The sequence below is a fragment of the Schistocerca americana genome, chromosome X (genome assembly GCF_021461395.2).
Source record: "Schistocerca americana isolate TAMUIC-IGC-003095 chromosome X, iqSchAmer2.1, whole genome shotgun sequence".
Lineage (NCBI taxonomy): Eukaryota > Metazoa > Arthropoda > Insecta > Orthoptera > Acrididae > Schistocerca > Schistocerca americana.
Window position 1 is genome coordinate 31,281,923 of NC_060130.1, and position 19,753 is coordinate 31,301,675.

Sequence of the window (19,753 nt, forward strand, 5' to 3'; positions counted from 1 at the left end):
CTGCAGACGTCTTGGTACTTTCTAAAGGCCTCACCTTTAGCCCAAAACCTAAATTCAAGTGTGCTGGACTTGTAAAGGACCTTCTTTCCTTACCTAATCTCTGCAGCTGAAATTTCTTCAATGTGCGTTAGGGAGGTATGAGGGTATGACTGGAAGAGGCGGGGGGGGGGGGGGGGGGGGGGGGTTGAATCAAAGCTGTAGGCTCTTCCTTGGTGGCTAGTGTGTGTGTGTTGGAAGGGAAGGGGTATAAAAACTGTTGAAATAGATCAAGACTATGCTCCAGACTGAATGCGGAAAGGCATAATCAGTCTTAAATGATGATGATGATGCATCCCACTAATAACAGCCAACAAAAACCTCACATAGAACCTTGCTTAAAACAGTTCCAGCCTCCCTCCCACCCTGAACCTCCCATTCCAGCCAGTCATCTCTTGGTTATCTTTCAGGAATTCATCACTTCTAACCCGGCCTTACTTTCCTTTCCTAAATCCTCCCTAGTGAGACCAACATCACTCCTATCTAACACACAGCTACCCATATCCTTAAAATCAATCCGTGCCTTATCATCTTTCCTACAGATAAAAGCTTCATCACAGTGTTCATGAATCATAGTGACTATGTGGCTGAGAGTCTTCACCAACTTTCTAACACCTCTGCATACAAACCTTACAACCATGATCACATCCATGAATTCCAACAAGACTCCAGCAGCTCTCCAAGACCTTAAGTCCATCCCATAACCTGACTCCTGGATCTATCTCCCTCCTCACACCACTCCTTCCTTTTTACCTATTCGCCAACCCAACTACACAGGTCTCTCCACTTGCCCAACTGTGGCTGGGTACAATCCTCCCACTGAACATCACATGCAAACCATTGTCTGTAACCTCCCATCCTACAGTGAAGACAATGCTTACTTCCTTCACCGCCTTTCTGCAGTTCCTGTTTTGCTACCACATGAACCTGGTTACTATGAATGCAACATCATTTTACAACATCCCCCATGCCCATGGCCTCACTTTCCAAACATCCTCCTGATACCAAAACCACCACCTCTTTCCAAATCCCCTTCCCCAAACACATCCTGACTCACAATTATTTCACTTCCGAAGACCAAGTCACAGGGTGAAATGCCTAAAGCTCGCACCACAAGTATGAAGTGCTATTGATTTGCGGCTTTGACTGAATGGATTGGTAGACAGGGACTCATTACTGTTACCCAATCAACAGATTGTAAAAATCCTTTCTTGTGCAGATGTACACTTTTTAAATGAAACTGTGCTTACTGACATTAACAAACTAAAAATATGGTAAATCAGAATGTCAGTGGGGTTTGTTGCAGGATTCTAGTACAGGTTGTCAATGAGATACAGTATTTTTAAAAGTTTCCACACCAATACTAGTTTGTGCCACTCAATCTGGGTAGTTGCTAGGTATGATGTTGTTTGCTTACAGTGTGTTTGTGTGTGTGTGTGGGTAGTTGCTAGGTATGATGTTGTTTGCTTACAGTGTGTTTGTGTGTGTGGGTAGTTGCTAGGCAACCTCTTCAACCAGTTATGTGGAAGTCATAGCCTAACTCTTAGCAACATAACAGATGAAACAAGTAGTTGATCCACATGTTACCTCTTGCACAATCGCATGTGGAAATGGCATTAATCGGGCAAGTGTCCTATGCATTCTCCATTGATATAGGTGTATCCCTTTCTATAAAGAGCTGCATGGAATTGATCAAGAGAATTGTGTTAACTTCCATACATGGGCATTAAGACAGGATACTCCAGATGTATCATGTATCTTGTTTAGCGGTGAAGGAAATTTTAACAATCGTGGCCTGGTAAAGTGCTGAAATAAGCACAATTGGTCTGTTAACAATTGTCTTTGGCTGTGGCAGGTGGAATCTCAGCATCCTTGGAGTGTAAACGTGTGGTGTGAGGCAGTGAACCATCAGCTCATAGGCCCGTTTTTCTTAGAAAGAACACTGAATGCGCACAAGTATCACAGCCTCCTAACAAATCATCTTCCACGGATGCTAGAAGAGATTCCTCTGCAGACTAGGAGCAACTTGTGGTACCAATACGATGGCTGTACAACCCACAGTGCACGAAGTACAACATGGCTTCACAAACTGTTTACAAATCATTAGATTGGATGCAGAGGACCTGTATCTCGGTTGATCCATTCGCCAAATTTCATGCCTGGAGACTTTTTTTCTATGGGGAAAGCTGAAAGACTGTCTACAAGGGCATACCAACTACATCTGATGATATGCAATGATGTATTACTGCAGCCTGTCAGATTGTCCCTGCTGAAATACTGGTATGTGTGCAGCAGTCTTTCCATACCAGAATGGGAGCATATACTGGTGCTGCCAGTGGTCATTTTGAACACAGCCTGTGATGGTCAATTGTCTCATTACTGGTCACAATCCACATAACTAGTGTATGGACTTGGACTGTTCTTTGGTGTGTGCTACCGCAGCTAATGTACAAGTGTTGGTGTGGGAACTTTACAGCTAATGTACAAGTGTTGGCGTGGGACCTTTTCAAAATATGATATCTCATGAATGGCTCACACTAGACTCCTGCAACAAACACCGCTGATAGACTAATTTACCCTACTTTTAGTTAATACCGATAGGCATAGTTTCATTTAAAAAAGTTTATGTTTGCACAAAAAATGCACTTTCTAATATCACTACAACCTGTTGGTTGGTTACTAGCATAAGCCCCCAACTACCAATCCATTCTGTGAAAACCACACATCAATAGCACTTTCCATTTATGCAATGTTTGTGGTGCAGGTTTTAAGTGATTATCCCTGTATAAACAAATCTGTAGTACTGCCATGGGTACTCGCATGGTGCCATCCTATACCAGCTTTTATATTGGCCATCAGGAGAAGTCCTTCCTATCCTGTCAACACCTAAAACCCATTGTCTGATTCAGAGTAATTGAGACATTTTCATGATCTGGACTCATGGTATAGACTGCTTCTTCCATAACCTAAAAACCTACTCCCAAATCATCTTAACCTGATTATTCTCAACTCAATGCACCATATCACTAGACATCGATATCCATAAATACATGTCAAGTGGACAAACCACCAACAGTACCTCCCTCCACTTTGACAGCCGTCACCCATTCCATGTCAAAAAGGCTCTTCCATGCAGCCTTGTCACACGTGGACTCACTATCCCCAGTGGAAAGCAGGAGTTGTCTAAATATGGCAATAGCACTACCAGAGCCACAGTATCCTATCCGTCTCATTCATAAATAGATCTCCCATGCCATCTCCTCATTTCACACCTGTAACCCTGCTAACCAGACAATGGTCAGCACTCATCTAATCACCCAGGCCTTGAAAAGCTCAACCACATCCTTCACTGGGGCTTTGGCTATCTCAGATGGGGTATACTGTACTCAAGATACTACCCTATTCCTGCAAAGTAATGTTCCACTGCCCACACAATCTAGAGAACATCCTTGTCCGCCCCTAATCCTGTGAGTGACCCAGGTGCAAGACCTGTCCCACAGATCCACCCACCACCTCCTACAGCAGTCCAGTCACAGGAATCTCCCATCATATAAAAGGCACGATCATGTGCAAAAGCAACCTGTTAAAAATCAGCTATGCTGCAATTACCATACAATTTTCCATGTAGGGATGACAAGTAACCAACTGTTCACTCGCAGTAATGTCCAGCACCAAACTGTGGCAAACCACAGACTTGACGTTGCAGTTGCCAAGAGGCTGTACACCACTTCAACAACTGCTTCACTAGACATACCATTTGGATATTCCCTTCCAGTGCAAGTTTCTCTGACCTACGCAGGTGGAAATTGTCTCTCCAGCACATCTAGTGCCATCCACCTGACCTAAACCTCTGCTAATTTGTTTCCCACTGTATCACTTCACCTTTTCCCTTCTCTCTTCTGTACCCACCAATCTTTTCCCATTCAGACAATGTACTGTCTTCTCCAATCACTCTGCCCCCCCCCCTCCCCCCCACCCCCCCCCCCCAACCCCCCCACCCCACCCCGTGCAGCTACTGCGGGTGTGTACATTTGGGTGTTTGTGTGGTTTCCAAACTAAACCATGTGCATTTTAGATATGTTAGATCCATATACTTTACCTGAAACTAATTCTCTGAGGTACTGAGACTACTGCTTCCTGGCTCTATTTTCAGCTAACACAGAAGTATTGTCTACAAACAAAAGTGTATGGGACAGGATATTTACCAGTGAATCATTCACACGGGACACCAAAAAGTCTGTTGTGTGGCATGTAGACAACCCCCGAGATGGTCCACCAAGGCAGTGTGACTGCAGGAGCATACAGAAAAAACTCTACACAAAAGATGGTCCAGCACTTCTCAGAGCTTACAGTCAAAAATTATCAGGCAAGGTGTCCATATTATGCAAATTAACGTAGGATTAACAAGTGACAAATGCAGTTACCAAAGCAAATTAGATGATGAGCATGCCATCAGTATTATAGCTCTATAGGAAATGCATTTAGGTGATAATTCAGAAGCTACATGCAAGATTACGCAATATAAAGCAATATCAATACTCCTCTCAATTGTTAGGTGCTACCACAATAAATGAAAAAAGAAACAGCTCTTGGATTATGCTGGCTTAAGCTGTCAGAAAATTAGTGATGTAGAAGTAATTAGAATAAAACTCAAAGGCCTGGTTATTACATCAGTCCACAAATCACCTAACGGAAAGTGTCTGACACTAGTCTTACACACAGCAACTAGACAGCACGTATATGTTTAAGATTTTAATTCCAAAACACAACCCGGAGATACATAAATAGAGACAAAAATAGAGAACCATTGTTCGAATGGATCAACACACAAGAAATTATCTAAGTTTGATGCCAAGGAATTTAAAACGTTTTGGGCAGGCAGATGGAAACTGATACAAAACCTTACCCATCCATCTTTTCCACGGATGAGAACAAATTACCACTGAATCACTCAATAGTAGTACTGAAACATTTTTCAAGGAGTGTACATTGGCTCACAAAAGTTATCATTGGTGCTGAAATATCAGTTACAAAATACATTGATAAACCCACATGGAAATTTGAAAAAGCTAACTCGATACAATACACCCAGGAAGTGGCGTCGAGTGTGCAAGCAGTAGTAAATCGTGCCGTAGAAAATCGTATTACATTTAGTTTAAAGTGCATAGTCTGCCAAAACAGTATTCATAGCGGTATTTGTTTGTGCTCTTTTTCACATATATGGATCCATCTATCGTGTATGAACAACAGAAAAGTGATAAATCCGAATTGTGTATGTGGCTTTGTTAAGTGCAGTGGTCGAAAAAGTGCAGTCAAGATGTATAATGCTGGTACTGAAGAACTCATCTCTGATGTGCTGAAAGAAGAACTCGCAATAGCTAAAAAATATATGAATGACATCGAATCGTTAATTAATTCTTTGAATGTCGATTTTAATCCTTTTGTGAAAAATGTACAAAGTGAAAACTACAACACTCTCAAAGAAACCGTTACTGAAATTCAAAGTGCTCCAATATCTGCTATAGTTACGAAAAACTCGTTTGCGCCCATTGCACAAGAGAAACACCGACAAATGAAATTATTGAGAGAAGACGAAACAAAACCAAAAGTTTATATCTTTGCAGACAGACATGGACGAGATTTAGCCACTATTCTTACGAATATGCAATCTAAATTTTCCGTTACTGCCACAGTAAAACCCGGGGCTCCTTTCCAGCAAATAATTAAAGATTTAAGCCCTCAACCAAACGATGTTTGTGTAATTATTGCTGGAGCTAACGATGTTTATAAAAATGAGTCGAAAAATGCAATCACAGCATTGCGAAATGCACTAGAAAGAATCTCGCCAAGAAAAACAATCATCGTTAGCATCCCATATAGACATGACCTAATAAACAGTTCATGTGTAAATAATGAAATCAAATTCACAAACAGAATGTTTCAAAAGGTATGCAAAGCATTCAAGGACGTGAAGTTTTTGGACAGTAATTCCAAAGAGAGAAACCATTTTACTCGGCATGGAATGCACAGGAACTGGCTAGGAAAACGTGTACTCGCTAAAGCATTATTAGCAGAAACATTCAAACTATTTGAAAACACCACTCCTCCAATCATTCTAAAAGCACCTGTGCCCATTGAAACTGTACCATTGGAAGAAATACATACAGTGTCGTCAAAATACTCCTTCAAACCTAATGGAACAGCTGAAGGGAAGACTTCATATGCAGCAGCACCTGTATGTGAATCAACACAAACAGGTCTTTTATACAAAAGCAAGACAGTACCAGCAGTTACAACTCAAGTGGGAAACGTTAGTCCACCGCCAACTTGTGAAGCAGCAGCATTTAAGGAGGAAGAACAGTCATCAATAGCAGAAACAGCAACACCAACCCCCACAGGATCAAGTGTACAAGCCGACAGTGTAGAAACCTCACCAACAGGAGATCCACCCTCTATGGCAAAAAGGAGCACAGTAGTGACTGCAGCTGCTCCACATAGGATGTGCCTGAGATCAAGAAAGTCCTCAGCTGCAAATGGGGATTTTTTATGGTACTGGGGCAGAAGGGGGAAGGTTCCAATCAGAATGTAAGTAATGTAGTTAATAACAACAAATGTGGGTGTTACCAGCACAACAGCTCCCTCTTCCCTGCAGAAAACTGTTCCTGTAATACTGGTATGTCAAAAGTAATAAAACTCAGTCCTAGCAATGGTAACACCACAACTAATCATGTAATTAAAAATGAGCTCAAAATTTTTCACCAAAATATTCAAAGCCTGCTCTGTAAGTTAGACCAATTTATTGTAAATATTGATGAACCAACAGGCGCAAATTGTGCTCATATTCTCTGTCTGACAGAACACCATATCACTTTTGGCATTGAAATGCTCAATATACCAAATTATGGTTTAGCTACCTCATTTTGTAGAAAGCATATGTGCAAAGGTGGGGCAGTTATTTATGTGAAAAACAGCCTGTCCTTTGATACAATAGATGTAGAGAAATATTGTGTAGAGAAAGACTTTGAGGCATGTGTCACAGAAATAGTAGAAGGTAACAAGAAACTGGTAATCGTAGCAGTATACAGGGCTCCATCTGGTAATTTTAAAGTATTCATGAAACAATTAGATTCTGTGCTATTGTATCTCACAAGAAAAAATAGGGACATTATAGTGACTGGAGATTTTAATATAGATTTCCTAGGAAGCTCATCTTCTAAGACAGAGTTTGCAAACTTAATGCATACCTACAACCTTGTCTCCACTGTCAGTTTTCCCACAAGAACTACTGCCACTTCCAGCACTCTAATAGACAATATCTTTGTAGATATGAGTAAAACTAATCACATCAAAGTTGAAAAAGTCATAAATGGACTCTCTGATCATGATGGGCAAATACTCACAATTGACAACTTTAATACAAATCAGAACAAAGCTAGTGCACAGTGGAAAACCATTAGAAACATGAATGAGGAAAATATCCAAAAATTCAAATTATGCATTCGGGAGACTGACTGGAGGTATGTTTATCTTGCAAATGATGTTAATACAAAATATAATTTATTTACTGATGAATTATCAGATATATTTGAAAATGTCTTTCCAAAAAAGGTCTGTAGACTACAGAACAGGCAATCAAGCAAAAAACCATGGCTCACCAAGGGCATAAAAATATCATGCCAGAGAAAAAGGGAACTGTATATAATATCTAGACAATCCAATAATCCCCTGCAGATGAAATATTATAGGACATACTGCAAAATCTTAACTAAAGTCATTAAAAAATCTAAAAGTATGTGCATGCAATCTAAAATTAACTGTTCAAACAATAAAATCAGAACGATTTGGAATGTAATAAAGAGGGAAACAGGTACTTCACCATCTGACAATGAAAAATCTGCTGTCCTAAAAATTAACGATTTGGAAATAACTGATAGTAAACAGATAGCAGACACATTTAACAACCACTTTCTAAGTGTCACCTCTCAAATAGGTTCAGTGGTGACCTAAGAGAAGCTTTAGATATTCTGAAACTTAACCTCCCACAATGTTTTAATGATATAAATGTAACACCCATAACTGTTAATGAAATAAAAAAAATAATTCACTCATTGAAAAGTAAAGGATCTTCAGGTATAGATAACATCTCTAATAAACTGTTGAAAGCCTGCAGTAATGATGTAAGTGTAGTACTTGCTCACATTTGCAACATGTCTCTTTATGAGGGAGTTGTTCCAGAGAGAATGAAATATGCCACTGTGAGACCTCTTTTCAAGTCTGGCGATGCTACAGATGTAAAAAATTATCGTCCTGTCTCTCTCTTAACAACATTCTCAAAGGTTCTTGAAAAGGCAGTGTATAACAGGATTGTGGCACATCTTGATAAACTTAATATTATTAACCACAGACAGTTTGGTTTTCAAAAAGGGGTTTCCACAGAGTGTGCCATATATTCACTCACAAATGATGTCTTGGAGTCTATTAATAGTAAGAAGTCACCAGTTAGTGTCTTCTGTGATATTTCCAAGGCCTTTGATTGTGTAAACCACAAGATACTCTTGGAGAAGGTCTATCATTACGGAATCAAAGGGCCTATAGGTAACTGGCTAAAATCATATCTTCAAGACAGGAAACAAAAGGTGGTTCTACATGGCTGCAACAAAGGATCTCCTAATCTAGTGGATTCTGAATGGGGCAAAATTCAGCATGGAGTTCCCCAGGGATCTGTCCTTGGACCCTTGCTGTTTTTAATATATGTTAATGATTTACCCCTGTCCATTAGTAAAAATTGTGAATTCACAATGTTTGCTGATGATACAAGCATTGTCGTTGATGGTCAGTCTACTGCTGATATGGAGACTGATGTTAATGATATACTCAGAGAAGTTACAGCTTGGTTTTCAATTAATTCTCTTTCAGTTAATATTAAAAAAAACTAATTTTATACAGTTCCACACAAAAATAAAACTCTAGAAAGTATAGTAATTGCTCATGACAACCAGGAACTAGAACAGGTGCAATGCACTAAATTCCTGGGGGTTCACATTGACAGTAGGCTCAACTGGGAACAGCATGTGTCCCTTATTCTAAAAAGGCTTTCATCAGCAAGTTTTGCTCTAAGAATAATTACTCATTTTGGGGACATCAACATTTTAAAATCGTCTTACTTTGGGTACTTTCACTCATTAATGAGTTACGGAATAATATTCTGGGGTAATTCACCAGCCTCAAAAAAAATCTTAAATGCTCAGAAGAGAGCAGTCAGAATCATGTGTGGGGTTCCTCCACGAACCTCATGTAGAAAACTTTTTATACAGTTAGGTATTCTGACCACAACATGTCAGTACATATACTCTCTGATGAATGTAGTTAATAAAGACTATGCTCAGTATGAAACAAATTGTTCATACTATAACTACAATACTAGAGGTAAAGATGATCTACATGTTGAACTAAAAAATTTAACACTTGTACAGAAGGGAGTAAAGTATGCGGCTATAAAGACTTTTAATGCATTGCCTAATTATATTAAATGTACAATAGAAAATGAAACGCTGTTCAAAGGTATGTTAAAAAAATACCTGCTCGACCATCCACTGTACTCGTTAGATGAATTCTTTTCCAGAAGTAATGCCCTCCCTTAATAATAGATGTATTTAGTCTCTTAGTTATTAGATGGATGATACAATATTATGTTAATGTTATAGTGTTAATGTTATAGTTATAATGTTATGTTGAGAATTGCTATACTAGTTTAATGACAGCTTGTAATATCTATATCATTGAATTATATTACTATTCTGTAGCATTAATTGTATTTGTACAATTGTATTGACACGTTCCACATCCAGGCGAATCACTCGCATGTACGGATCTATGGAATACGCATATCAAATAAAAAATAAAAACAACCCGCACTGGACACCTCAAAAGGCAGAACATTGTGAATTATTGTAGATGTAGCTAAATGGAATATCTGAAGGGAGGTAACAAAATAATGTGTACTAGGATGGGACAAACCTGCCCAAGTCCTCTACAAAGGATACCAAGGGTCTAAATAATGTTTTGATAACATTTTGTATTTAAAAATATTTGTGTGTATAAATTGTTCATGTTGATGTAAATTTGACAATTTAAGAAATGGTCATGCTTAGGAACAATGTAAGAAATAGGTGTTATGTAAAAGCCAGTGTGCTTTTGTTTGAAACGAAAATAGCTGTGGGGAGTGGAAAAGGTGCGAAAGGCGAATTGGCGTGCTACCTTGAGCAAGTGTGGGAAGTAAGTCACACAGTCTGTAGGCAGCAGTGATTGAGGTAACTCCTTTGTGGAGCAGAAGCTTTGCCTGCAAATTTTCATAAAAATGCCTTGGTTGAAGACTGCAAACAGCTTACAGCATAGCTGTGAGTTGTTGAGCTACTGTATGTAAAACTGAATGAAGCCAAGAAGAGAAATTGAGCCCATACAGCAAGAAACTTGCAGGCCATAGTGTGGGTAGTGTAGCCGTCATAACTGTTCGCCAAACCCAAGCCTATAGCCACCAGATAAGATTTTTTTTCTATTTTTATCTTTGTACAGCATGAACCATTAATTTAAACTGTGATTTAATAATCATTCTTGAAATTTACGGAAACTGGCTCACCCTGTCATTTCATCCTAATCATACATCTGTATAGGGTTCCTTCCTGGTGTTTGATTGATCCGAGTGTCCTGTTTTACAGACTTATGAAGTGCCAAGTTAATATAAAGAGGAACCATTTAAATTGCTTTAGTGTAAATAATAAAAATGTTTTCTTAACTATTGCAAAGTGTTATAGTTTGCTTACATAAAATTCAATCAGAGTGAAGTGCCAAGTTAATATAAAGAGGCACCATTTAAATTGCTTTAGTGTAAATAATAAAAATGTTTTCTTAACTATTGCAAAGCGTTATAGTTTGCTTACATAAAATTCAATCAGAGTGAAACCAAGTTACTAGAACCTGTTAGATGGCTATACAGAATTAGTTCAAAGAATAATAGCTTTTGAAAGTAAATTCCACCAAGAAAGAGGTTTTCTTTAAGTGAAATGTTCAGTTAAAAAGTGTGTGCTTTAGTGTCTAAGTATTTAAGTTTCTTGATTATGGAAAGTGCTTTTCTAAAGGTTGTTCCCCCCATCCCCGGCTAATTTTTTTTACCTTCCTTGAAGTTATCTACTGGGCTTTTTCTTTTTTTAAATCATAATGTATAAAGATGTAGCCCAAAATTGTTTAAGTGGGGTAATTTATTCGAAGAGCCAAACTAAACAGTAGCAAGAAAGTAGGCAAAATTCACATTTCTGCTTCTCCAATACTTCACTATTTCATTGCCAGGATAGGTTGGTGACCATTAAGTACATGTTTTAAACCACTAAATGAACTTGGAAATGAGTTGTCCTAGCTTCATCTACATCTACATTGATACTCTGCAAGCCACCCAACGGTGTGTGGCGGAGGGCACTTTACGTGCCACTGTCATTACCTCCCTTTCCTGTTCCAGTCGCGTATGGTTCGCGGGAAGAACGACTGTCTGAAAGCCTCCGTGCGTGCTCTAATCTCTCTAATTTTACATTCGTGATCTCCTCGGGAAGTATAAGTAGGGGGAAGCAATATATTCGATACCTCATCCAGAAACGCACCCTCTCGAAACCTGGCGAGCAAGCTACACCGCGATTCAGAGCGCCTCTCTTGCAGAGTCTGCCACTTGAGCTTATTAAACATCTCCGTAACGCTATCACGGTTACCAAATAACCCAGTGACGAAACGCGCCGCTCTTCTTTGGATCTTCTCTATCTCCTCCGTCAACCCGACCTGGTACGGATCCCACACTGATGAGCAATACTCAAGTATAGGTCGAACGAGTGTTTTGTAAGCCACCTCCTTTGTTGATGGACTACATTTTCTAAGCACTCTCCCAATGAATCTCAACCTGGTACCCGCCTTACCAACAATTAGTTTTATATGATCATTCCACTTCAAATCGTTCCGTACGCATACTCCCAGATATTTTACAGAAGTAACTGCTACCAGTGTTTGTTCCGCTATCATATAATCATACAATAAAGGATCCTTCTTTCTATGTATTCGCTTCAGTATATTATTATTCATACTGTGTTTCTATCTAGCCACTGGGTAAGATCTTAGGAAAAGAAGTGAATAGTCCAATTTACTTATCCATTAGACGCAACACACGGTAAATCCTGTAAGAAGGATAACTCTATTGATTATCTTTTCCTATAAACAGGACTATCCGTCCACAGTGTATTTTATTTGGAAACTAAACTAAATTTTAGTAAGAGGGTTATACGTGGCAACATAGAGACAGGGTTTCTGTTATTTACATAAAAGCATACTAATATCATAATGGTAGTGTTACAAGGTCCTATTAATGTGTGGTCATCACATTTGTTAAATGTCTCACCACATTCCTATTGAAACTATTTACTCTTATTGAAACTATTTCGGGAGGACGACGGTTCAATCCCGTCTCCGGCCATCCTGATTTAGGTTTTCCGTGATTTTCCTAAAATCGTTTCAGGCAAATGCCGGGTTGGTTCCTTTAAAAAAAGGGCACGGCCGATTTCCTTCCCAATCCTTCCCTAACCCGAGCTTGCGCTCCGTCTCTAATGACCTCGTTGTCGACGGGACGTTAAACACTAACCACCACCACCTACTCTTCTTGTAAATAACACCTATGACAAATTTATACAAATGTCCACTAAGACTTTGCTCGTCAACTTTCATTTAGGTAACAGCGATCTTTTAGATGTATTTAAATCAGTACTGTTAAGAAATACTGACTAGCTTTATTTTCAAGAATCTCAAGTTTAAGTTATACATACTGTTATCCTCCAATAAGAATCATTGGCCGATTCTTCATCTTTGACAGGTTCAGCATGCCTGCAATGCAAAACATTACCTTTTGTATTAACACATGAAATCCAATTTTTAAATTTAATAAATGCTTATACAAACATAAAGTTTCTTCAAAAAATGTATTTCTGACAACTTCCTGTCACAGATAATTTTCACTGAATGTTTCAACCCAGTTATATTGCTGATGAGAAGCAAATGTTGATCTTTTCCCTCTCTTCCTTCACCATCTCCTGTTTTGTTCACCTTGACATATTTCTACCAAACAGACTACCCCAATGGATCCACTGCTTATATTTAACACACAGTAAATTCAGTGCAAATATTTCCTTAACACAGGATGTGCATTGACGAGCTTGAATTAATCAGAAAAATATAAACAGATACTAACCATTCCACAGCTCTTACAAAATACTTGCATTAAGTAATCATCAAAGCTACTTTTTGTACAGCAAGAGGACTAACAGTCAAAATGGTGCTACATGCTACAGGCAGTGCAATACAATTTATTTTACTCATTGCTACAGCAATAAATGTACTTATAAAAATATTCAGACTTAGACTATAATCAAATACAGAGAGAGAAAATATTCTAACTAAAGAGATATAGCAGCCATAGGCAGAAACAAATAAAAAAACTGATACTAATCTTAGCTTTGAGGACCAAAAGTTTCTTCATCTGGAAAATGTAAAAAGAGAAATGAGACTGTTCAAGAAATAAGGATGAAAATTTAGGATCTTGAGTCATGGAAGATGGATGGTTAAATCAATGAAAAAACTAGACTGGACATGATGAAATTCAGATGCGAAAGAGCAGCAGATGATGTAATTTTAAATGCTGAGAAATAAGATCTCTTCAAGAGGAGCCACCAAAAGGTCAAATAAGTGAAGAACAAGCTGAAAATACCGGTAAATGGGCTAAAATGGTGGCAAATAGATAAACGAAACAGAAAGATAGTGCTGAAGAACAGGCAACCAAACAACAACAACAACAACAACAACAACAATAACAATAACAGCACATTGTAGCAATATATAATAGCAGTCCCACAACATCTGGAGGAAGATTTTCCACTAACAGAACAATAAATTCATGAAGCCATCAAATCATTCCAAAACTTCAAAGCAACAAATGAAGACTCCACTACAGCAAAATTATTGAAATAGTCAGAACACACAAATGATCTACAACTGCTGTTTGAGAACATTTGGAAAGCTGAAGAGATTATTGAAAGCATTAATCCACAGCTATGAAAAAAAGGGGACACACAAAATGTCAACAATTGCAGAGATGCCTGACTTCTGCCAGTGGTATACAAAATATTATCAAAAATTCTCTGGACAGAGTTGTAGAAACTTTAGACAAATAACTGGGAGAATCTCAAGGAGCTCTAGAAAGGGAAGACCCTGCACAGAACAGATGTTTATTAGAAAATTGATAATTCTCCACAGACTGTTAATCACCAAACCAATAATAGTATCACGTATTGGTTTCAACAAAACATTTGATTTGGTAGGCAGAGAAATTATGGGTAAAATCATCAAAGAATTTTGTGTTAAAGCAAACATAATCCTCAAAACACTAGCAAATAGGGTGACTGAAGCTAAATTTATGGGAGAAGTATCTCAACCATTTGAAATAAAAACTGGTGTTAGACAAGGGGACAGTTTATCACCTTTACTGTAACACTACATTCTAGAAAAAATAGAAAGTTATTGGAATTTGGAGAAAAAAAATCACAAAATTGAACCAATAGTTTTAGGACGAAAAACAAATGGAATTAAGGTAAACTGCCTGGCTTCTGCAGATGATTCTGATATACTTTCAAAAAATCTGACAGACAGTTATTAAAAGAAATCTTTTGGAAGAAATAGCAAAGAGAGCTGGTCCCAAAATTTCAGCCGAAAAAACAACATTGATGACAATTTCAAACAATGCATCAACATTCTTAGAAAAACAAAAATGTAAAATAGCATTAGTAAGTAAATTTAAATATATTGGACAAACTGTACAACAAAATGGACTAGAAGAATTAACAGTAGATGCAAGAGTCAGCAAACTGGAGAGAGCAAATCGTTTGACAAAGGATATTTACAACAAGAAATGTACAACTAAAAAAAACAAATTTAAACACTATCCCACAGTGGTATGACCAGGATGTTTACATGGATTAGGATGCCTAATGATGAACTATAAGCTGGACAGAACAGAGGTTCCACAAAGGAGCATTATTAGAAAATAATGGTTGCAATACAAGCTACAGATGGCTGGAAAATGAGAAGTAATGAGGAGATATACAAAAATTTTGAGAAAATATCAGAAGTAATGGCTAAAAGAAGATTAATCTTTTTTTAGAGACCTCTACTGAATGAGTAGTTCTGGAAGAAGGAATCAATGATAGCATGGATTACAGAAATAAGAAAGAAACAACATCAAACAATCAGAAATAATAGAAAGAAACCTTTTTACAGATAACATACTGAATGTAAAAGGATCATCACCTCTCCAAGATCAAAATTAATTTCATCCCTCTCAATAAGACTGTGAAAACCGGAAATAAATTTCATAAATATGATACTGCGAAGCTCAAAATCAATCAAAACGTATTGGAACAATGCCACCAGTAACTGACAGTTGAATCCCATAAATGGGCAGACATTGCCTCCATGATCCAACAAGCAGCTAATACTACAATCCTGACAGCTAAAAAGAGGAATCATACATGGTGGAATGAGGTTTGTGGTGAGGTGGTGGCCCAAACAGCAAGTGCATGGAAATAGTGGAACTCTACCAGGAGACCTGATGATTTTGATGTATTCCATGAAGTTCAAAAATATGCAGCCAGAACTCTACTGCATGAGAAACAGCAGTTAGAACAGATCGATCAGCGTTTCCAGATAAACAATGTCAGAGACTTCTATCAGACGTTCAAATCGAATTTGAAAGGATACCAAGCCCCTAGTTTTTGTTTTAGAGACGAAAATGGAAAGCTCAGTGTTGTGTACATAGTTCCACGTATTCAGCTCGTACACAAATTTCCCACTAGAGTGCGCCCCGCTAAGCACAACAGCGCAGGCGCAGCACTCGTCCATCTCCCCACTACGAGATGGCGCTGCCATAGAGACGGACCAAATTCTGCTTCCGCCGATCCGCGTATTAATATGTAACGCAGCCAATGAGATTGCTGCTAACATAGAACACTTTCTCCTCGCGCATCACACTCACGCAGTGATACATGAACGTGCGAGGTATTATAACGGGTGTAAAGACCTTCGATCAGTCAGTCTGCATTTGTCTGCACCAGTCTGCATTAGTCTGTACCAGTCTGCATTAGTCTGTACCAGTCTGTACGAGTTCTACAATTGTCTGTGCCAGTCCATAGTCAAGATCCAGTCTGTGCCTAATAAGATTACCATATTCCTGTACATAGCCATGAAGATAAATGTATAGACACTTTTGTCAAGTATCCGAGATATATGTAAGAATAAGATTAACGTACCAATACCAAAGGAACTTCAGATTGTCAATTGTAAATAGCATCCAGAACCAAGTTAAATAATTTTTATATTTGTTATTATTTTAATAAATGTGTGTGAAAATTAATCAAGTTCTATTTAAAGTTGGTCACCATCAATCTGCTACTCTAAGTGTGCAAGTGGCATTTCTATCGTCTGACCTAATGGCAGAAGATAAACATGCCATGATAAGACCACGAGACATATTGCTGACACTCGCTTACTTCGTTAGAGCAACAGGTCAAATAATCTGATGGTGTGTGTACTGAAGGTCTTACAGTACGCACACCACACTCGGCCTGACCAACAAAGAGAACTGCAAGATAATGTCTCGTTACTTTGAAAACCTACTTAATTGTGATGAACCGAAAGAAAGATTCCCTGTATGTGCCCCAATCCACAAACTACCCCTCATCTCCATCTAGTAAAGCGGAGACCAAAGAGATCATCAACAACTTTAAGAATAATAAGGCAGCTGGAGAGGATTCAATAGTGGTGGAACTACTGAAGCTGGCAAATAATGAAACTCTAGATATACTAGTCCAACTTTTTGAGGAGATCTGGAGAGCTGGGATGATACCAACTGAATGGCAGTCAGCTTTAATCCATCGTATACACAAAAAAGGTGATAAATAGAATGTCAATAACTATAAGGGTACCTCATTAGTATCTGTTCCATATAAGATTCTCTCCAAAGTGATACAGAATAGAATAGAAGATCATTGTAACCAACTGATTGGGGACTATCAAGCTGGTTTCCGAAAGGGCGATTCTTGCGCAGAACAGATCTTTAACCTGAAGAACATGATCAGGTACAAAAAAAATTGGAAAAATAACTATGTGGTCATATTTGTTGATTTTCAGAAAGTATATGACTCCATCGACTGACAGGCAGTAATGAATATTTTGGAAAAGTTTGGGGTGGATAATACATCAAGAAAGCTGATCAAACAAACTCTTACTAACACAGTGTCAAAAATTAAATTTATGGGTGAGGTATCTGAACCTTTTCAATTGTGTCTTGGAAAAGGTCATTCAAGAGTGGAGAAAGTTATTAGCCCAAGGAGAAACAAATGAAGAGTGGTTCAGACTTGGTCCTAAGAACAAAGGGGTGTGCATTGGCTGCTTAGATTTTGCGGCTGACCTAGCCATTTTTGCTAACAACATAGAGTCAGCAGTCAACAAGATAAATAGGCTGTCAGAAATTGCTGAAAAAAGTTAGACTCCAGATCTCTATTCAAAAGACAAAACATATGACGAACATCTGTGATGGACCTGAATGGATGATAACCAACCTGGGAAAAAATTGGATGAGTTAAGAATTTCAGGTATCTCGGTGAAGTCATCCACCTGGAGAATGGATTAAAAGAAGAAGCAATTGTCGGGATGAGGAAGTTAGACCAAGCATACCAACTGACAAAGAATACTTATAACAAAAAGTCTATGAGTATATGGGCCAAGTTCCAACATTATAATACAGTTGTAAAACCTGAGGGCTTATAAGCATCCAAATCTTTGACCACGAATAGACAAGGTAAGCTGAGCGGCTGGAAAAGCGTGAGTGTAGGATATTAAGGAAAATCCTAAGGTAATAGATGGGTCGATGGACAATGGCGAATGAGAGCAAATGAGGACTCGTGCAGCAAGACAGAACCTATCACAGCATCCATTACGAAGAAATGATTGTTATTTTATGGTATCTCATGAAAATGGACGGTGATCGACTAACAAAAAGAATATGGAGTTTCATCCCATCTAAGAAAACAAGGCCGAGATGGTTCAAAGAATGTGAAAAAGATCTTAAGCAGATTGGTATCTCAGAGAGAAATTCCTGAAAGGAACAAATTTAGAAGATTGGTGACCAACTACTAAGGTTTTAACATGGCATCAACATCCGAAAGACAGTGAGGACCATTATCTGAAGAGCATAAAAAGGCACTTCTTGCAGGGGCTCAGAAGATACTGGCAGGAAGTCAAAGCTGGAGCAAGAACAAGACCTGGACACTAGAGTGAAGTCGGTTGTTACCACGCAGTCCGTAGAGACTCACCTCAATAAAAAAAAATAAGTAAATAAAAATAAAAGGCTTTCAATGCAGAAGAAATAGGGGATTGAGAACAACACGAATAGAATAAAGGGGGAAAAACATGAGGAGGAGATGGACGAGTACTGGAAAAACAGGAGACGACAAGGGAAGAAGAAGAAGTGAAGTTATTACATGATGAGAGATGGTGATTGGATTTGATTTGATTCAGTTTTCATTACATACACCGAAAAAATGAGATGATTCTCGAGGGTGTGGAACATGTCAGAATGTATAACACAAAACATTTTAATATAATGAATACTACCCTGATCATTTGTCATGAGATTGTCAAAATAGGTGAATACAATACAATAAACTGGAAAAGCTAATATTTACAGAATTAATACGCTGTCAGAATGAAACATTGTTATGCACTATTAATAAATTTATCATACACAAAATACCTAATTTTGACTGTTGCAACCAAGTGCTGTCAAAACTTAAATCTAACATATTTTTACTTAAGCTGGCCTTTCAGTCTCTGTTAGGATATTCATCTATAGAGTAGAAGGCATTGCCTATCAAAAAGTCATTCAAACTCTGTTTAAACTGTGCTTTATCTGAAACCAAGTTTTTAATGGTTGCTGGTAATTTATTGAAAATGTGTGTTCCTGAATATTGGACCCCCTTTTGGACCAACATAAGTGATTTTAGGTCTTTATGTAGATTTTTCTTATTCCTAGTATTGATAATATGTATTGAGCTACTTGTTGGAAATATAGATATATAACTTGCAACAAATTTCATTAAGGAGTAAGTATACTGAGAAGCAATGGTTGGAATTCAAAGTTCCTCGAATAGGTTCTACACGATGTTCTTCAAAGACTGGTCCCAGATACTCCATTGCACCATTCACCGAACCTGATAACCCCGAGCCGTCAGTAACAAAAATTAAGTCTTGCTTAAGAGATTTACAACACTACATGCACTTGTTACCAAAGTCTCATTTACTTTTAGAGCTATCTGTTCCACTTCCTTTTTGGCCCCACTTCTCTCTGTCTTCACTATATCTGAAACAGTTCTTATTTTGTTGCCCGATACAATTATCATTTTCTCTTAATAAAGCTACTTCGATTTCTGGATTACTTGATTCAATATTTTGCAGTATTCTTTGTAATGCATTACAATTCTAATATCAGAAACGTTCCTAGATAGTAGATACAGTCTCCTTTTTGCCCCACATGATATCTTTATTCCTTGTATAATCCATGGTTTATCTTTTGACTTCTGTGTGA

The 19,753-nt window shown here is 38.1% G+C and overlaps 1 pseudogene; it reads right to left on the minus strand.

Annotated features, from left to right (window-relative positions):
- Positions 1–12,889: 12,889 nt before the first annotated feature.
- The window catches only part of LOC124554957, a 55,837-nt pseudogene continuing 48,973 nt past the window's right edge, over positions 12,890–19,753 (minus strand).